The sequence below is a fragment of the Sylvia atricapilla genome, chromosome Z (genome assembly GCF_009819655.1).
Source record: "Sylvia atricapilla isolate bSylAtr1 chromosome Z, bSylAtr1.pri, whole genome shotgun sequence".
NCBI classification, from domain to species: Eukaryota; Metazoa; Chordata; class Aves; order Passeriformes; family Sylviidae; genus Sylvia; species Sylvia atricapilla.
In genome coordinates, this window is record NC_089174.1 from 20,914,692 (window position 1) to 20,933,016 (window position 18,325).

Consider the following 18,325-nt stretch of genomic DNA (forward strand, 5'->3'; position numbering starts at 1 on the left):
AAGAACTCAGGGTCTTTCAAGTGAGAAACAGAAATGTTTTGAGGAACGGTGAAAAAGAATAATTTATTCAATCCTTATAAATGCCTCTTTTTTTTTAGTATTTCTAAATCATCCATAAATCAATGTATGGAATGGAGAGACATGATTTAAAAACTAATTTGAAAATTAGAAAAAATTAAGAATTATTTAGATCCAGAAGGTGCCAAGAAGTAAATTTATTATATGGAAATTACAGCTGTGGCCTGAAGTGAAGTTCTAGCAAAACAGTTTTTCCATAATTTTATTTGACTATAGTTGCACATTGTAGCACTATATAGAGCTGCTGCCCTTCGTTAAGTTTTAAGTTGTCATATCAACTCCAATGGGAACTCCCACGCTAATTTTCTACTGAAAACTAGAGTAGATCAAAAGTTTATGTTAAGATATTGTCCTGTCTAAATTTGTTTTAAAGGAGAAGTATTGAACCCTTGAAACAAATTCAATTTTCACTTCATCCTACTAAACTTTGGCAAAATAAAAATCTGTAATTCTTTATTCTCAGTATTTTTCCTTATTAAGAGTCTATTTTCAGGGGAAGTATTCAATATGACTAAGGAGGAGAAACTTCAGTATTCCTACTTTTCTACTTTTCCCAAGCTTTTGGAAATTGAATGAGATTTAAATTGTCAGCTCATAAAGAATGTTTATCTGCATTTATAACTGTTCAATAATCTAGCTGATGGATATTTCACTGCATTTTATATTCTGCTTTCATCTGTCTTCTGCAGTCCTATAGGTAAGACTATATGCTCTCATTGCTATCTCTGAACACACAAAAAATAATCCTCTTTTTATTGGCTTGTAGATTTGCATAAATATTAATCTTTATTCCTCCAAAGTCATGAAAAAATTGATCTTCTGAGTATGAAATAAATCAGGTTTTCTGCAGGCTGTCCAAGCTATTTATGAAGTTTGCACCCACTCATGTTATGGGTAGCCTCATCAACCTCATCAGTATGGCAAGTTTTAAAAGGTTGATAAGTTAACACTTATTACATGTTTAGTTGAAATACATTCCAGAAGAACCTTCTAAGTTTGTGGGGTTTTTTTGAGAAAAAACCCATGCTTGGTGTATTTTTACTACTCTTTTGCTTCAAACCATTGTCTTGGAATGCAAATGCCTGTTCAGCTGAAAGAAAAACCCCTAAACTAAAAACCTTTTAATTGTATAGGCCATCAGAATTATGTAGCAGAAAAGAAATGCATATATTTGGAAACCCAACTTGAAGCCACATCTGACTCAAATCCAATGAGTAAGAGCTGAACTTCAAAGAAAGACACACAAGGGAATAAACAATCCTCTTATCAACCTTTATTATACTTCTAAGATGTTCCAACACAGAGAATCTGGAAATAGAGGGCATCTGACAGATTTTGTTGCCACTGAGGTCAAAGCAAAGTGTTGCAATAACTTCAGTGAGCTTTTTAGTAATTCTTATCTCCCAGAGCATATGATTTCATAGCAAAAATCTCTGAAAAAAGGGGAGGTGGCTTTTGAAAGTACAAGCAAGAAGCCAGAATTAACACTGGTGCTTTTATTTTAGTTTCTAAATGCAGCTCCAAATATTCCACCTTCATGATGATAAAAGACAATAATAATTGTTGATATGGATTATTGACCAATTAATCTGCTCTACCTTGCACTCAGAAAAATTAAACGTTATAAATCCAGTGTAGATCTTTTCTGCCCACAGTTGCTGTATACAAAAACAGACCAGTCCTTCTAATGAATCTGATTTAATTGAATTTTTTGTTTATTTCTTTTATAAACTTTATCCTTCCTTCCTTCCTTCCTTCCTTCCTTCCTTCCTTCCTTCCTTCCTTCCTTCCTTCCTTCCTTCCTTCCTTCCTTCCTTCCTTCCTTCCTTCCTTCCTCCCTCCCTCCCTCTCTCCCTCCCTCCCTCCCTCCTTGATGAAAGATATTATTATGAAGATCTGAGGATTATTATGAGAATATATAGATCCTGTAGTTCAGCAAAAATAAAGGAAAAAATAAAACGAGGTGGTTATGTGTGGATATGTCTTTAATAGTTCTTGGCAACTCTTTATTCTTGGCAATATGATAGTCCAAACCTTGGATTTTTCCTTCAGAGAAAAAAACCAAGGCTTTTTAAAATAAAATAATAAAATTAAATATATTTAATTAAATATATTTTTAATATATTGTCTTTAGGAAAGTGCAACCAGTTGGTATAATTAGAGAAATAATTGCCCAAATATCTAAAAATCATGTACTCTTAAAAGAGCCTTCAAATTTCTATAGTATTTTTTTCCTTCTTCTTTCATATTAATAATTCCTTTTAAAGATGTGCAAGGTAAAATTCTGTATCTGTTGAGGTAATCCATGGAAGCTAAACATGACTCAGTGATATTTTTACTTCTCAGGTGTCCTCAATACGAACAATTTTAGAAGGGAATTGAAAAAGCATGGTGAAATCTGTTTTTCATTTCATCAAGTTGAATATTCACACAACAGTATTATAGTTTTTAACTATTATCTGAACAGTGCTTATCTATTTTTTGCTACAACTGCTAAAATATTCCCAGAAGGATTTTTCTTCTTTTTCTTAATATTTTTTCAATTTTCATATTCCCAAGAGAATATGATCTATTCATCAAAAATAGTTTTTCTTCTATCTTATCCTATTTTTTTTTCCAATTAAAACATGGCTTATTTTCAGAAAATATATTAGGAACTGATTAAAAAAAAATTCTTCAAATCATGTCTATTTTTGTCTTCTCTGGTCTCCTGGATATCCGATGCATCCTGACAATTTGGAAAAGTCCATATTTTACTTCTGTGCTTTGCCCATGTTCCATCAGTTTCTTTTTATTCTTGGCACCTCCTCAATGTTACCATGACACATCTGAATTTTATAAAGATTTTATTCTGTGATCTGTGCTTCAGGCTTGAGTCATCTTCTGGAGGAATTAAAGAATATCCTATTCTGGCAGTGCCTTAGTGCCCTTCTGCTTCTTGTCCTGTTGAAGATGGTTAAGGGAGCCAACACTGAGACTTCATATTTTTTTGAGATCAGAGTGAATTCTTTCAGCAAACCCAAAGATTTTATGTTGATCCTCCCTGCATAAGATCAGTGTTTAGGGGGCCCTGCTACAAACTGATAAATTCCCCATTAGGCTACAGAGGCATCATTAGAGTCCTTGAAGATAAAATAACTAGGATTATAATGAAAGTTATAACATTATTGTCATTATAGTTGGTATAAACACCTGAATCTGAAAGGAAGCCAAATAAAAACACCCAGTTACTCTGGATGCAAACGTCAAGCAGCTGAGGTGACTAAAACTGAGACAAGAAAAGCAGCAACCAGGGGTCCACATTTTTCACAAACATCTGGGGCAGGCAATGTGGGTAAAAATAATTTCACCATATCCAGAAAGCCTTGAGGCCATCAGGAAGAATTATCTATAGGAACAGATTTGGGTGAGTGCAAATCTTTCACTTCAGTGCCTTTGAATTTTTTTTTGGCACCAAAGACACTTTCTAATTAAACAGTAACATTAAGCTTGTTACTTAAAACAGTTTTAATAAGAAAAAGTATTGTTAAAGACATCTGAAGAAATGAAACTTTTGAGGGTTTGGCCAAGAAGTGTGGGTCAGCCTTGGATGAATGGGAAGGCACATCCAGGCTCAGCTGCAGGCTAAACTGGAAACAAAAATCCTTCTTCAGCATCATAAAAATTTTTCTCAATTTTGACTTCAAGAACTTGTCCCTCTCTTAACTCCTCTAACATGAAAACACAAAATTCCTGCTCTGGGGCAGTGTCTTTCCAGACTGAGGGTGGAAAATAGAGGACAAGAAAGGCAGGTATGGAATGTGTGTGTGCTCCAGAGGTGACAGATTAACAGCTCTAATTTCTAGACTGGCTCTTAAAAGTGGAGCCACAAAGGAGAAAAAAAAAGTTTTTCTCAGTAGTGTAATAAAACAAACAAACAAACAAACAAACACCCCCCCCCCCCCAAAAAACAAAACAAAACAAAAAAAAACCAAAGAAAAACCCAAACCAAACCAAAACAAAAAAAGCCCAGTATGGAAAAGAGTTGTTTTAGCATACTAAAAATTTATTTAACTCCTTTATTCAGGTTTCAAAAAAAACCCCCAAAACAAACTCCCTCAGAATAAGAAAACACATGGTTTCCAATGAAAGAAATTATTTCCCTGAAGCCCAAATTAATCCCTTCAATCAACTTAGAATCGCATTTTTGAAAGTATTTATGTAGCATGGGGACAGTTGATGTCTCCAAAGAAATACAAAATTACTGGCATATCTTGTTTTCTTATTGATGATGGGAAAAAAAGCTAAAATAGCAAACAAAAATTAAGAATGTCTATGGAAAAAATTCTTATGAGTTCTAGCAGCTCAGAGACCTCACACATTGCAGGGAACGAAAGTGTAATATCAGAATTAAAATTAACATGTTAAAAAAGATACCCGCATTTCTTTCTAATCCAGTCCAATCAAGTTCAATCAAACCAACACAGGAAAAGTTAAGTCTAAGATCAACATAATTTAATACATAATATATTAAACTACAGTATATTAATATATTCAAATATATTCATATAGCAAATATGTTATAACATATAAAGCAAAATGTTTAATTATATTAATATAATCTGTTACATAAGTATGTAATATATTGTGTATTATGTCACAAATAATATATAATAGAAAATTTAAATATATAAAACATATATTGTAATGCATACTGAAATTCAAAAAGAAGCCTAAACCATCTTCCAAACCTAATACTTATATTTTATTGATTATATGAAATTATTTCTGTATTTGTTAAACATACAAATTATATAAAGTTGTTATAGATTTATGTAATATATGCAAACTGATTATTATACTATTATATAATAATAAACTAAAAAGCTACAGTTCCTTCATAGAGGAGTTGAGAGATGAACATGACTGAAATTTGGGGGCTGAAAGTTTTGGTCTAGAACAGCCTTGTATTCCTCAAAAACTGCCAGCTCCAAAACCACCCCTGCAGAAGGGGAGTGACAAATATGAATGGGCTCCAGAGCTCTGCCAAAAAACTGGGACCTCAGAAGGAAGACAAACCACCAAGCAGCCACCAAACTCAACCTTTTATTGGTACCACTATGGTACCACTATAGTACCACTAGATGGTAATCATTCTCTAACTTTCCCCAGGTGGTGTTTGGTTGTGGGCTTTTTTTTTTTTTTCCCTGTCAGATGCTTTGTCAACCTGCCCTGGCACAAAAATGTTTATACTGAGTAAACTTAAACAAGTACTTAGGGAGTGCAAGCAAGTGAATTATTTATTATTTTTTAGTAATGAATTTTATTTTTCTTTTCTTTTGTTGGACTTCATCCTCGTGACAATTCACACAAGAGGAGTTAGAGGAACACATCCACCACCTCTGTTTCACCTGCTTGGAACAGAGATCACCAGCCAGGAAGAGAAATGTTTTTATAGTCAGCCAATGAAGTTATTGAGGAGTTATCACTCAGGTGGTTTAGACTACACTGCCTAGCTTGTGCTTTTTTGGTTGATCTAGAAACAGGTGGAATCTGTTTATTTTTATATTCTTTAAGGGGAGGTGCTGTTTGAAATTAACTGCAAGTTGCATTAATGCATTCAGCTTCTCTAGCTATAATGATTTGACTTGGAAGGCAGCTCTTTAAAGCCTCTCACCAAGAGCAGCACAAGGAAAAACTCTGTGTTTCTCAGAGATTACAGAAGTCTGTTTCCATTCCCAGAGTGTTTCTGCAGAACTTCACAAGAGCAGAAGAGCATTTGTCCACAAAATGATAGAGTGCACATTTTCTGCAAAATGCTAAGCTGAGCTTCAGTAGCTCTTTTATCTTCTTGTAGCTGTAGTTTTGGTCTTTCTCTTCCCCATGCCCAGCAGTGATGCAGGAGTGATTTTTAACCTGTGCTTTGCTTCCTTTCATTAACGGGAAACCCTGCAGTCAGACAGTAACTTTCTTCAGAAATATATGTTCCTCATGACAGACTCAACAGAAGGAGTTAATCTGTCAGGTATTCTGGCAATAAAAATACAGGTTTATTACATCTTCATTGCATTTTCAGCTCTGTCACTGTCATCTGAGCTTTAGCAAGGAAAAAAGGAAAGTAACTTAGGTAGAAAATTTTGTTTCAGCACTGTTACAGCCTCCCAGTCCTGAGGACTGTACAGTCAACCACACTTCAATCTGCTTCAATTTTTTTTTCTTTTAAATACAGTTGCTCAGTGGAAGCATTTTTTTAATTCCTGAGAGCCAGTGTCACAGCTTACACAGTATTTCTCTTGATCTCACTTGTTTACCCAACTGATTACTCCCTCCTGAATAATCAGCTTTTCCCAACAGATCTGCAAATCAATTTATGAAGCAAAGATTACTTCCAGTGTCCTAGCATAACCAGGCATATGGGAGGCATGCAAACAGGAATAGATTTTTTTTACCTGCTTCTGATGGGAGAGAAAATGAGTATTAAAACCATTCATTTGTTATATCAAGAAGTAGCTGTCAATTAACAAGGGGTTTTGCAAATAACTTTTACCAGAAGAGGTTTTTCATGTTTCATGAAGAGTATGATAAACTATCAGAAATGCAATTTTTCTGTGAGGTGTCGAGGACACCATCACAGATCCCTTATTAACCAACTGAAATCATTATTTGGACTCCTTTGCAGGGCATATACACCTCATCTCATCCTTCTCATGGAGGAAAAAATAAATAAAAATTAAACTGAAACAAATCAATATAAGGTGACACCATCTAAACAGTTCTTTAGAAATTGAAAGACAAAATATTTCTTTCTCTGTGCTTGCAAGCCTCAGCTGATTTCCAACTGTCTAATAACATGCAGGCTGTAGCTAGACTTTTTCCTGCAGCTGTATTACATATGGAAAATGTTTTTTTGGACTTTTTTTTCTGACACCTAAGAAGTGCAACCACTTACTTTTGGAGGTAACATTTGTCACATTTGATTGCTCCCTCCAGCTTCATAAAATTTTAAGTACTGTGCATCTGCAAAACTTTCTTCTCTACTCATCAAATTGGCTGAAATTGGCTGGTGGGTCCTGAAAGTCATAAGGCTGTAAGCTGACCCACAGTAAGATAGACAGACAGATGCAGTTGCACACTGCAATTTTTCCACTGGCTTCGGGATGAAATGCTGAGGTAAGGTAGCAGTTAGAGAGAACATTACAAGTGACCCCCATTTTTTAGTTTTGAGCTTAACTAACACCCCAGCATAACAGAGAACTGCATGGCTGTGGTGGCTTGGAGCTGGCTGCTGAGCAGGTGTAAACATTTACTCGGCATACGGGGCCAGGTTTTGGTGAAAATGTAGCCCAGATGATGCAGAGTCAGATACAATAAACTGCAATTGATGCAAGGCAAGGAAAATTCCTCACAAAAAATTTTCCTTACAAGAAGAGAAGAACAAGAAGGAAGTTAGAAATTTCTCCTGGATAGGACAGCTATGCCTACATCTCTGTGTTAAACCACAGCTGGTCTCCTTCTGTTTCTCTAAGCTGTGATTACCAGCATACCTCAGCTTCTACAAAAAGCATATTCATCTGGGCAGGTAAGTATTTTAAGCTCTGAATTCAATGCAAGTCACTCCAGAATCTAACTAAGCAACTTCTTGAATACCTATGGAAACTACAGGATTTAGAAAAAGATGATATATAAGATTCTGCAATTTGGGATTAATTTTAGAGATCATTAAAAAAATTAGAGAACTATTTATTACTTAAAATGGGGTTTGGGATAAGCTATACTTCAAAGCAGCCACGTTATTTTCTGCATCAGTAGGAGCTAAATTCATTCATTTGGCATTAATTTGACCTGTGGGTTGCAAGCTCCCATCGAGTAAATTTGCATCAAACCCAGCAGAAAGAGCAAAAACTATGATATCTGCTACTGCTCAGAATCCTCTCTTGGTTCCTTTTCCACCGATAAGCTATGGCTAAGGAAAATGGAATTATACACAGAAAAGAGGAATTATGTAATTATTTTCTAATTCTTTAGTCCATGTTTCCTTTGTGTGAAGATTCACTGATGTACTCCAGAATTACAAATTCAGTGCATTTTATGGATTTCTGAAAGTTTTTGTTAAAAGACAAAATATCAAAGTGCCCAGAGGAAGGCCTTGGTCACTTACCACTTGCATTTCTTGAGGATAAATAGTACTGCTGGGTGATCCAGGGCTTCCAACATGGAAACAGTTTATATGTTGTGCTTCGTCAGGGAGCTGAGTGCATGCCAGAAACAAATAATCTGTACTTATCTGATGTGTAACTCCTCCAATGGATAACCTGATACAGCTCAAAAAAAATTAATAACATGGACCACACAGACTTTAAGAAGTCTGTCTGTACTCTTTCTTCCTCTGAACAAAGGTGGGATATCTCACCTCAGTATGTTTCAGCCCCGTGCCAAAATGTTTTACTTGGCCATGTTTGCCCTAAACATCTTAGGGTTGTCACCTGTGGGTCTTACTGAGAATATTCTCTCAGTGCTCACTTAGGTTGCTCATTATTACTGGTATGGAATGTCTAATCTGACCACAGCCAGGATTAGAGGCCAAACAGCCTGGAAAAGGTACATTTTTAAAATCTACTACTGCCAGAGCAATATCAATTCCAAACTCCAGTCTACAGCCTACAACAAAAAATTGTAAGAGATCTGATATGTGTAATCCAGTAAAAAAGAAGATTGAGAGGTGATTTGGACCACCTCTCAATCTTCTTTTGTGGAAGAGGATATTACTTCTATTTATCTTCTACTTTATTCAGAAACTGGCCAAGGTCTAATTTTATCTGACTTCTGTGTTGCTGCTACAACCCATACAAATGTATGTGAGTCAGGTCTGTATTCTGTTCACACACATTTGTTTACTAATCTCCCAAGTTTTCCTGAAGCATCTTTTTGGTTTAGGCACTTTTGACACCATTAGATTTTAATTTTGTGTCAGGAAACATAAGGACTACTGGAGGACTTCATGAAGCCTGATGACCTGAGTGATAATGTAATATACTGGTACAAAAAAGAACTTAGATTCAGTGTTTGATATGCCCTGGGCCATGGTGGCTTGCCTTGGACATGTGACATAACCCCTCTTTGTCTTCATTCTCCTTGCATTTTCTTGTTTAACTGCTTAAGAACATTGCAAATATGCTCTTTTTAGTAGCTGTGACAGTTTAAAATAGAAAAAAAGAACATAAGAGAAACCCACAACAAAACAAGTCCACAAAGTCTGCAAAACGGATGATGTCTTTCATTTGCCGGCTTCCATCACTGGAAGCAAATAAATGAATTTTCAGCCACAGAAATCTTATGCCTTCCATGTGTAGACAGTATAAATGATGTCACTTGCCTGCACTGAAAGAGATCAAGATACGAAGTCTCACATAAAACTCTTCTGGAATACTTTTCCTGAACACCATAAAATGGTTGGGAAAATATTTTTTTGTGGAAATAGTGAACTTGATAGAAAGGACCAGACCCTCAATGGGCCTTACCCTCACCCTAAAATTTTAACTGTAACTGGGTTCAAGATATTTACCCAGAGCTTCTTCATCAGGCCTCCCTGTACTGCTGGACGCATGTGGATGTGTTTGCATAACACTGTTCCAGTCTCTCTGAGGGAATATTCTGAACTAACTGCATTGACTTGTCCTAACAGAGCCCCTTAAAAACTCCAGGAAAGGTTACCTGAAGAGTCACTACAGAGTATTTCAGCTAGGCAGAATTTCTTCCTGTTAGAGGCGCTTTCTTTTTTGCAAAGTTTTTATTTTCAGACTCTTGACCTTGTTGGAATTACATCTTTAAATGTCATATTTATAAGCTTGATTTTTATGGAAAAAACAGAACTTCTCTGTGGATTAAGCTTTCAATTTAAAGAATCACCACACTAGAAGAGAAGCCTAAAAACTGAAGTAAACGCCTTTTATTATTGTTAAAATGCAAGAACAGGGGTGATAGAAGTTCTGTGGGCTGTGCGCTGGTTCTTTGTGCATGGAAGGGAGGAGACAACAAAAAGGAAATGAAAAGTCATCTTTTTTTTTATTCTGGTCATATCTACTGTATCATGTCCTGAGTATTTTGTGGATATCCAACCTAGCCCATACTCCAAAGAGCCGTAGTGTCTCAGTAGAATAGGGTCTTGTAATTTTGTGATTTTTCCCTGTGGAGTGCTCATCCCTTATTTTTCCTAATGGGATTTGCCCTGCAGCAGAGGTTGGTTTGTTTTGAAGGAATGAATTTCCTTTATTGCAACCTAAGAAGAAACTGAATTTATTACTTTATGCTTTCCCTGCTACATTTCCTTAATCCATTTATAATATTCTCTAAATGCAATTCTGTGAGGGTGAATTTCTACATTTGTATCCCATTAAGATGAACCATCACCACAGGGGTAAATGAAGCTCTGGGGGGGCACCATGATTTTCTACTCACTTTGATATAACACATAATATTGTCTTCCTGAACAGCTGGGCTGCTCAGGATGGTCTGTGCAGAACCTGAGCAGAAGGGCTCAAAATTCTCAGTGCTTGCATCTGTGTCCATAAAAGGGTGATTCATAACTGACTATTTTATCTCATTTTTGCTGTCACACCAGATACTTATTTTCATCTGGCATCATTCTTGGCTGTCATTGCAGCAACTGGGGCAGACTTCTGTTGCAAATTTAAGTCTGGTCAACTCATGTCCCACCCTCCCTGGAATTCCCATGTCCTTAAAACTCTCAATAAAACTCTACTACATTTATCCCTGGCTTTCTCTCTCCAACCCTACTTTTTTCCTTGTGGCTTAAGGGCCCTCTGCTTTTCTTCAAAATGTATGGGCAACCATCAAAGACAAAATTCCAATATACAAAACTTAAACAATTTTTGCTGCAGAATTTCAATGCTTCAGTTCTTATTTGGTTCTGGAGCTCTTCCTCGCTTTGTCCTTCTTTCAAACACTGACCTGTCAACAGCAGGAGTGAAGGTCCTTGCTCTTATCTTTGGGCTGCACTACTCCCTGTCTCAGCTCTGGGAGTTTCAAACAGCCCGGTTACATCCCATCTTCCGAGCACCGCCACAAGAACAAACAGAGCCTCTGGGTCACAAAGGCCAAGGTGAGGTTTGTACTCTACTTCCCAGTCCTGGAAGGGCTTTTGATTTAATTTTTGCTGTAACTCTTTCAAAAGGAGGGATGGAATTGGGAGTGGCTGTGGCTGTAGATCTCAGCCTGAATCCAACCCTCTGTACAGAACTAGAAAATGATTCCCTTGATATTTTGGATTTTCTTCTGTACTCCCTTCCTATTCAGAGGTGTGTATTTTAGGAATGTAGGAATTTAGGAATGCCTTGGTGGCAGCCAGGCAGGCAGCATTTTTGTGTTTCCCCAGTCAAACTAATCTGGCTCAAAACGTCCTGCCTGGATCTGTGTTTCACGTGTACACCCAAATGTCCTCAGAACATGCTGAGGACTTACCACTCCATCATAGAATAAAGTTTTTTAACTGAAAGATTTGAAGAAAAAATATTTTCCACATGTTTTTTTCTTCCTCACCACAGGGACCTCTACAATCTTCCCAGTGTGCATCCTTTCCTTTGTCTCTGCACTGCAAAATGAAGCCAGAATAGTCAGATGCTCTTCAGTAAACGGTTTGTTGTTTTTTATTTTTGAGTTGGGTTTGGGGGTTTTTGTTTTGGTTGGGATATTTTTTTTCTATGAAATGCGTTCCTCTTTTACCTAAATCTGTTAACCGTTAATCACTGACAAACACTTCCAAGATATGCCTCCATTCCTTTTTTATTCACCACAGGTTTGAGCTCCTCCAGAGTATTCTTTTACCTCTCTGAAAGGTATGGATATGGGAATTGTGGCCAGCTCCAGAGCCTGGTGGAGATGAGAAATCACACACTTGCATATCTTAGTGGAATCCTAAACTTTTTGTTTGTTTGTTTTGTTTGTTTGTTTTTGTTTTATTTTGCATTCAGGGAGATAGAGCCTGGCCCACCCACAGATAATTTTTCAGCTTGTCTCTTGAAGAATGCAAATTCTTTTTGCCTGAAAAACAGGTGAAAATGTGAAATGAAAGATGTTGAGTGAAGGACTTTTCTGGAGACTCCAGGCAACACAGGAGCTTGTATGTGCTTTTTTCCACTCTCTTTGCCACCTGAGGCAACACTCACAGTGCCTTGCAGTGGCTGCTGTGGCCCCATACTGCTTTTCCCGATGTTTTCTCTTTTTATTTAGGGTTATTGTTTAAATTTTATGTGGGGTTTGTGTCATGAGTACAAATGTGGGGGAAAAAAGCAGCCATATGTGTGCCAGGAATGTATGCAAGAATTTATGAGCCTTCAACCATCCATTCACTTCTGTTATTTTTGGGATATGTGGAGGCAGTCAGTTCTAAAACACAGCAAGTGATACTCTTACTTCCGAGAGAAATAAAGAGAAATTGAACAAAGAGAATATGGAGCTACACATAATTTTTCTACTCTTGGCATTCCTCAAGCCACAAAGGTGAATTCAGGCTCCTCTGCAGTCTAGAGGCATTGCTTCAAGCTCACATGAGAGGCCAGTGAACTTGGTGTGTACTTCACACCCTGAAGGGCAGCCCCCAGCATAAAGTGCTCTATTCCACTCACAAAATTCACAACATTCAGGGTCTAACACTGCATTGGTGGAATCCAGATCAGTAGGTTGGGACTTTGCAGCATAGGAAGGTAGGGGACAGCAAAATTCCAGCTGTGCTCAGAAGGAAAGGTACCGTTCTGTTAAATGAGGAGAGGTCAGGATTTGTTTCCTAATAGAGCACAAAATAGAGGGGTGTGAGACCAGTGTGAGTTACTGTAACGGGCAGTCTGTCAAATCTCCACACTGGCTCAAATTATATTTCAAAAAGAAGACTTTAATTAATTTTCAAAGCAATCTAAGATCTTAACGTTCATTTCCAGTTCTTTCACTTCCAAATAAATCAATGATTGATTGAGACTCTAAATCCTAACCCCAGCACAGAAAATGAGCAAGCAAAGGGTTTATTCCTTTTTCTCATATCCAAAGCAGACTGCCTATATCCCATCAGCTACAGCTCAGCTTACGAAGCTCTGGAAAACTCCATCTAACACAAAACACAAAACAGAGCCTCAATCGTTATTTCTTACAATGGCAAAATTCAGTTTCTAGACTTTTATCCCTTTTCTTTTCTTTTTGGATTTGTTTATGTTCATAACATTCCACTGTTTCAGAAATAGTCATGAATTGTCATGCCCCAAAACCATGCCTGTGGCAGATTCCAGCCACAGAACATGAATGTCCACTTCTTCAAGTGTTGTGATTTCTCAGGAATGCTGCTCTTGTACTGGTCAGTGATGGCTGTAGGGGAAGAAAATAAAAAAAGAGAAAGACAAATTACAACCCAGAAGGACCCAAGCCTGGAAAAGCTAAATCTTTCATTCTTTCAAGCAAACTTCCTTCCATAATGTTGACTTGTGTTGACTTGTGCAATAGCCACCCAGATGGTCCTCAAATATTTTTGAACAAACCATACTTGGTTATGATGAAGCTGTTGCTAAAAAGAAAAAAAAAAAGAAAAGAAAAAAAAAGTGATAGAATTTATTCTCCTGGGATACAGTGCTAATTATTTCTGCTCATATGGATATCACAAAAACATATTTCATGTTAAAAATACATTTTGGGTACAAGACATGGTTATAGCTAAAAAAGCATAATGTAGGAGGAAGGAAACATGAGTGCATTGGCTAGTGTGAGAACATCATCTGTCACAGGACTCACAGCTTAGCCAAGATATTTGTGCCAGCTATTCTGCTTCTTTAAAATCAATAAAGGAAGAAAATAGATTGTGGGTTTGTCTCAGAGTTGTTATCTTTCATATGTTAGCAATTTAAGGGATTCTTTACTTTTCTTCTTCTTTTTAGGGAATGGAGAGGGAAGGGGTGCTAGAGCGTGGAGAAGGAAGCACTGTTCTCCAGACCAGCTCAGACCCCTGGAATCCATCCCAACAATATGAGTTTGGATCAGTGGGTGACTTTTCAAAAAGTACAGCCTTGACAGAATTTGGCAGGAACAAAATGCATTCATCAGAGAACTTCTGGAACACGTTGCCATTCCATCCTTGGTGCCTAAGCCCCATCACAGTGAAATGCCAAATAATGGCAGCATGTTCAACTAAGATTGGCTTATGGCATTTGGGAACATTGTGGACATCGTGGTCAAGAGCATGCCTTTGCATCCTCATGGTCACTGAAGGAATTTCACACTAAATTACAATATTGGGTTTTTTTTTAATTATTTTGTGAACACTAAAGGAAAGTACATCTAAGTTCCTTAGGGGCCAATAAAGTGTTCAGAGCATGATTGTCTTCAAGCACAAGTCACTTAAATGATTTTAAAACGATCAGTTGATAATAATGACTTCCTGAGGAGGAGCCTATATTTTCTGAAATTTCACATCTCTAGGCAAGGTAAAATTTTCATAAGTTTGTTGGGAAAGTTGATCTAGGAAATACAGGTCTCTGCATCAAATAAGTGTTCAGCTTGCTCAAATATAACATCCGCAAAAAGCACCTAACCAACAGAATATAGTGAATAATAAGATATGTGGAATGTTACTATCATTCTGACAAACAAACCACTGAAGTTTAGTAACCATTTCCAAAGAACAGAATTAGTTTTTGGGCAGTTAACAGAGATATTCTGTTTCATACATAAAATGAGAATAATTTTTTTCACTGATGTAGATAATCTGTTCTGTAAAACAATGAGATCATTAAAGATCTAATTATCCCTTTATCTGCATAAACTAGAATTCAAACCCTATGCATCTCCCTGATCCCTGCTGCATCACAGCCTCATGGATTTGTTGCCACAGTGCTACTGCATACCAAAAGAAAGAATTTCACAATTTTAAGTGAACGAGGAAAATCTTAATGAGGGTTTTGTTCAAGTATTTGAAACTATTTGGACTCTGATGCGAGGAGAGATGTGGAGCTGCAGGTCCTGCTTTCTTCGACTTATTAACCCATACATAGTAATGGCAAAAAACAACATTCTGTGTAAAACCGACAGACCATTCTTTGCTTACATTGCATATCTTTTGGAAATACCCGTAATATTATACATGGGGACAAAATGTTGCAGTTTTGGGGAAAAAAAAAAGCTCCAAGGCCACAGTAGGTGTGGCCTACTTTTGAACAAACAGCCTGATATTTAAAGCTTTTGAACTTTTGATACCAGGTAGAGTAAGTTTGCTATTATATTCACTTCCTATTATGTCGTGAGACTGATCTGCTTATTTAAGCCCATATAGCAAGAGAGAACAAAACTTGTATTATTAGTTTTTCAATTTGTAGTCATCTGATTTCACCAGTGGCTGGGTATTTTGGTTTGGGGATTTTTTGTTTGTTTCTTTGTGGATTTTTGTTGGTTGGTTGGTTGGTTTGGGTGGTTTTGTTTTTATTTGGTTTTGGTGGGGTTTTTGTTGTTGTTTTTATTGTTCTTGTTTGGTTTTGTTTTGGTGGTTGTTGTTGTTTTTTTGGTGTGGCATGAGATTTCTTTGGAGGACTGTGAAAGGGGGTTTGTTATTATGTTTTCTCTAATTACCAGCAACTTCCTTAACACTATTTTAAAATGTCATACAATGTTTATTTGCCTGGGTTGAAAGAGATGTTTTTTTCTTTACTGGGGGATGAAACAGCTGCCCAGTTGTCAAAATGCTGTCTCCCTGGAAAGTGCTGAAAGTTTCATGTCTCAGAAAGCTGATAGTCTGATGCCCTTCAGCAGCCTTCTTTGTGTGCTGATGCTGCCTCTTGTCTTGAAGACAAAGATTCTTGAAGATCTTTGCATTCTAACACAGTCCATTATAAATCAAATTAATATTTGTTGCAAGCTTAACAAATGGCTCCCTTCCCCTTTTCCTTTCCCTTTTCCTTTCCCCCTTGCTTTAGTGGGAGTGAATTCAGAACATATGTAGACCAGAACAGTTTTTATCCTCTCTTCACTGACAGATAACTCCATATCTTCAAAGATATTTGGAGTATCAAACCCCTCCTCTCAAAACAACAAAACAAACAAACAAAAACACAAAGAAAACAAACAAACACAAAACCCCCCCAAAAAAATCCCCCACAAAGCCCAAAAACATAAAACAAAAAACCCACCAGGAATCTAGTTGACAAAGAAATCTATATTTAGATTTAAATATAGATACAAATATTGATTTCATATATTTTTATATACATATATATTACTCTGAAATCTAACACAGTCAATTTCAGTGAACAATTAAGATGCTGGAAGATGTCAGGAGGGCAACAGAAATAAAATGAGGAATGAATTACCAGCAGTGGGAAAAAATAGGCATTGGGCTAAGAGACATCCAAAGCAATGATTTGGACCTATAGAACCAGGAAGTAAATTCTCTTTCACTTGGGATTAGGATTACTTAAATATTAAAACCATTTTTTTGTTTGGATGCAGCTGTATTATCACTCAGGAGCAAAAAAGGGTTTTGTGGTAGTCCTCCTAACTCGTGGTGGCTGTTAATGAGGTAATATTTTATCTGGATCAGCTCTGGCTTTCAAGAACACGCAAGACTTTTCTCCCTCCTATCTTTAAATTTGAAAAATAATGCAAACATTCCTAAAATAAATTGGGGAATATTTAAATATAGAATTAACGAGTCAACAACTTTTGTGGCTGTTTTTGCACAGTATGAAGAAAATAAGAGTTGGAAAGAATTTTTTCCTTTTTTTTACACATGAATATTGACTGCATTTATTTTTCTAGTCTTTTCTGTCCTTCTCTCTGCTGATTAGGTGTACCACTGTGCTCATAGTCGGGAATGTTTTCATCATATTTGGGTGGATAGAGAAATTAAGATGCCTTGTTCATTGCCTGTTGTGTTAGTTTAGTATTTTTATCAGATAAATAGTCTCTGAAAATCAGTTATATTAAGCAACACTAAGAGAGGAGACAGATACATCAAAAAAAGAAGAGGAAAAGTACAAAGGTACCAAAATTTGCAAGTTCTGCAAAATGTAATTGAAAATTTCATTATATACTTTCACTATATGCTTTCATTATATACTATCATTTTCTCACATTTACTTCTCTGATTTGTTCTACAAAATTTGGCTTCAGTTAAAACATGGGATTATCAGTGGGGAAACTAAATAAAAAAAGAAACCAGGTATATTTGAAAACACCAGTGCACAAAGCACAAGGAAATCTCAGTAAAATGGATGAAAGCCATAAAATTTTGTGTCCTGCTTGTGTCTTCTGTTCAAGAGCACATTATGGCTCTGTGTTCCTGGTTTTGCTGACTTTGATTTAAGTCAGATTGCACTTATGTCAACCACCCTGATTTATGCTCATGACGTTACTTGGGAGTAGTCTTGCTTGTATCAGTGATTGTTCCAATGATCATTTGAATTATAGCAGGCAGATAAAGATATCCCTGAAGATATCTTTCTTCCAACTGGGTCTGTAAGGAGCAACTCACAGGTCTTGGGAATTGTATTAGAGAAATAAAGTAATTCACATGTGCCTCTCACTGATTAAGGGCCTGGCTTTTGGATTTTAAAGGAATTTGGCCTATTTCGTTAGCTTGCATAGCATAACAATTCCAGATTTATAACAGTAACGATAAAAATACATTTTGACCATTAAAAAAAAGTTAGTATAAAATCTGTGGACATATCCTAGCTACTTGTGGGAATAAAACATTATCTGTAGTTTAAGGGAAAGATCCACCTTTTTGAAAATAGAGCCAAGAATGATCTCCCTAAGATTCCAAAGCTGTGTCATCAATCCACCCCTTCAAGATACAAAACTTGTGCTGGCACTGCAGCCCTGGGTGGATTTCCAGGGATAGTTTGGTATCCCTTTTGATGGAATGATGGCTGTGATGTTCCTGTGGAAAAAAAGGCAGAAAAACGCCAGGAAAAATGCAAATCTCCATCAGACAGCCAAAGACTGATCCTGAAAGTCAGAGAAGGACTTAGTTTAATAATTTTATTGCTTTCTATAGCATCAGAAGGGCTTGAAGGTGGCTACTTGATGCAAACAAAAGTCAGGATATTTGGGGAATCTTACAATAGTTTAATAAAGGGCTCTCCCCAGGTTTGTGCTGTGTCACAGTTGTCAGCTCTGGTTCTTTGGCCCTCAGAGCATAGACAGGGCCTATACAAACCTTGAATTAACTAGGAATGATGTCTGCACACACTGAAAACTTAATACTTCTGCAGAATAACAC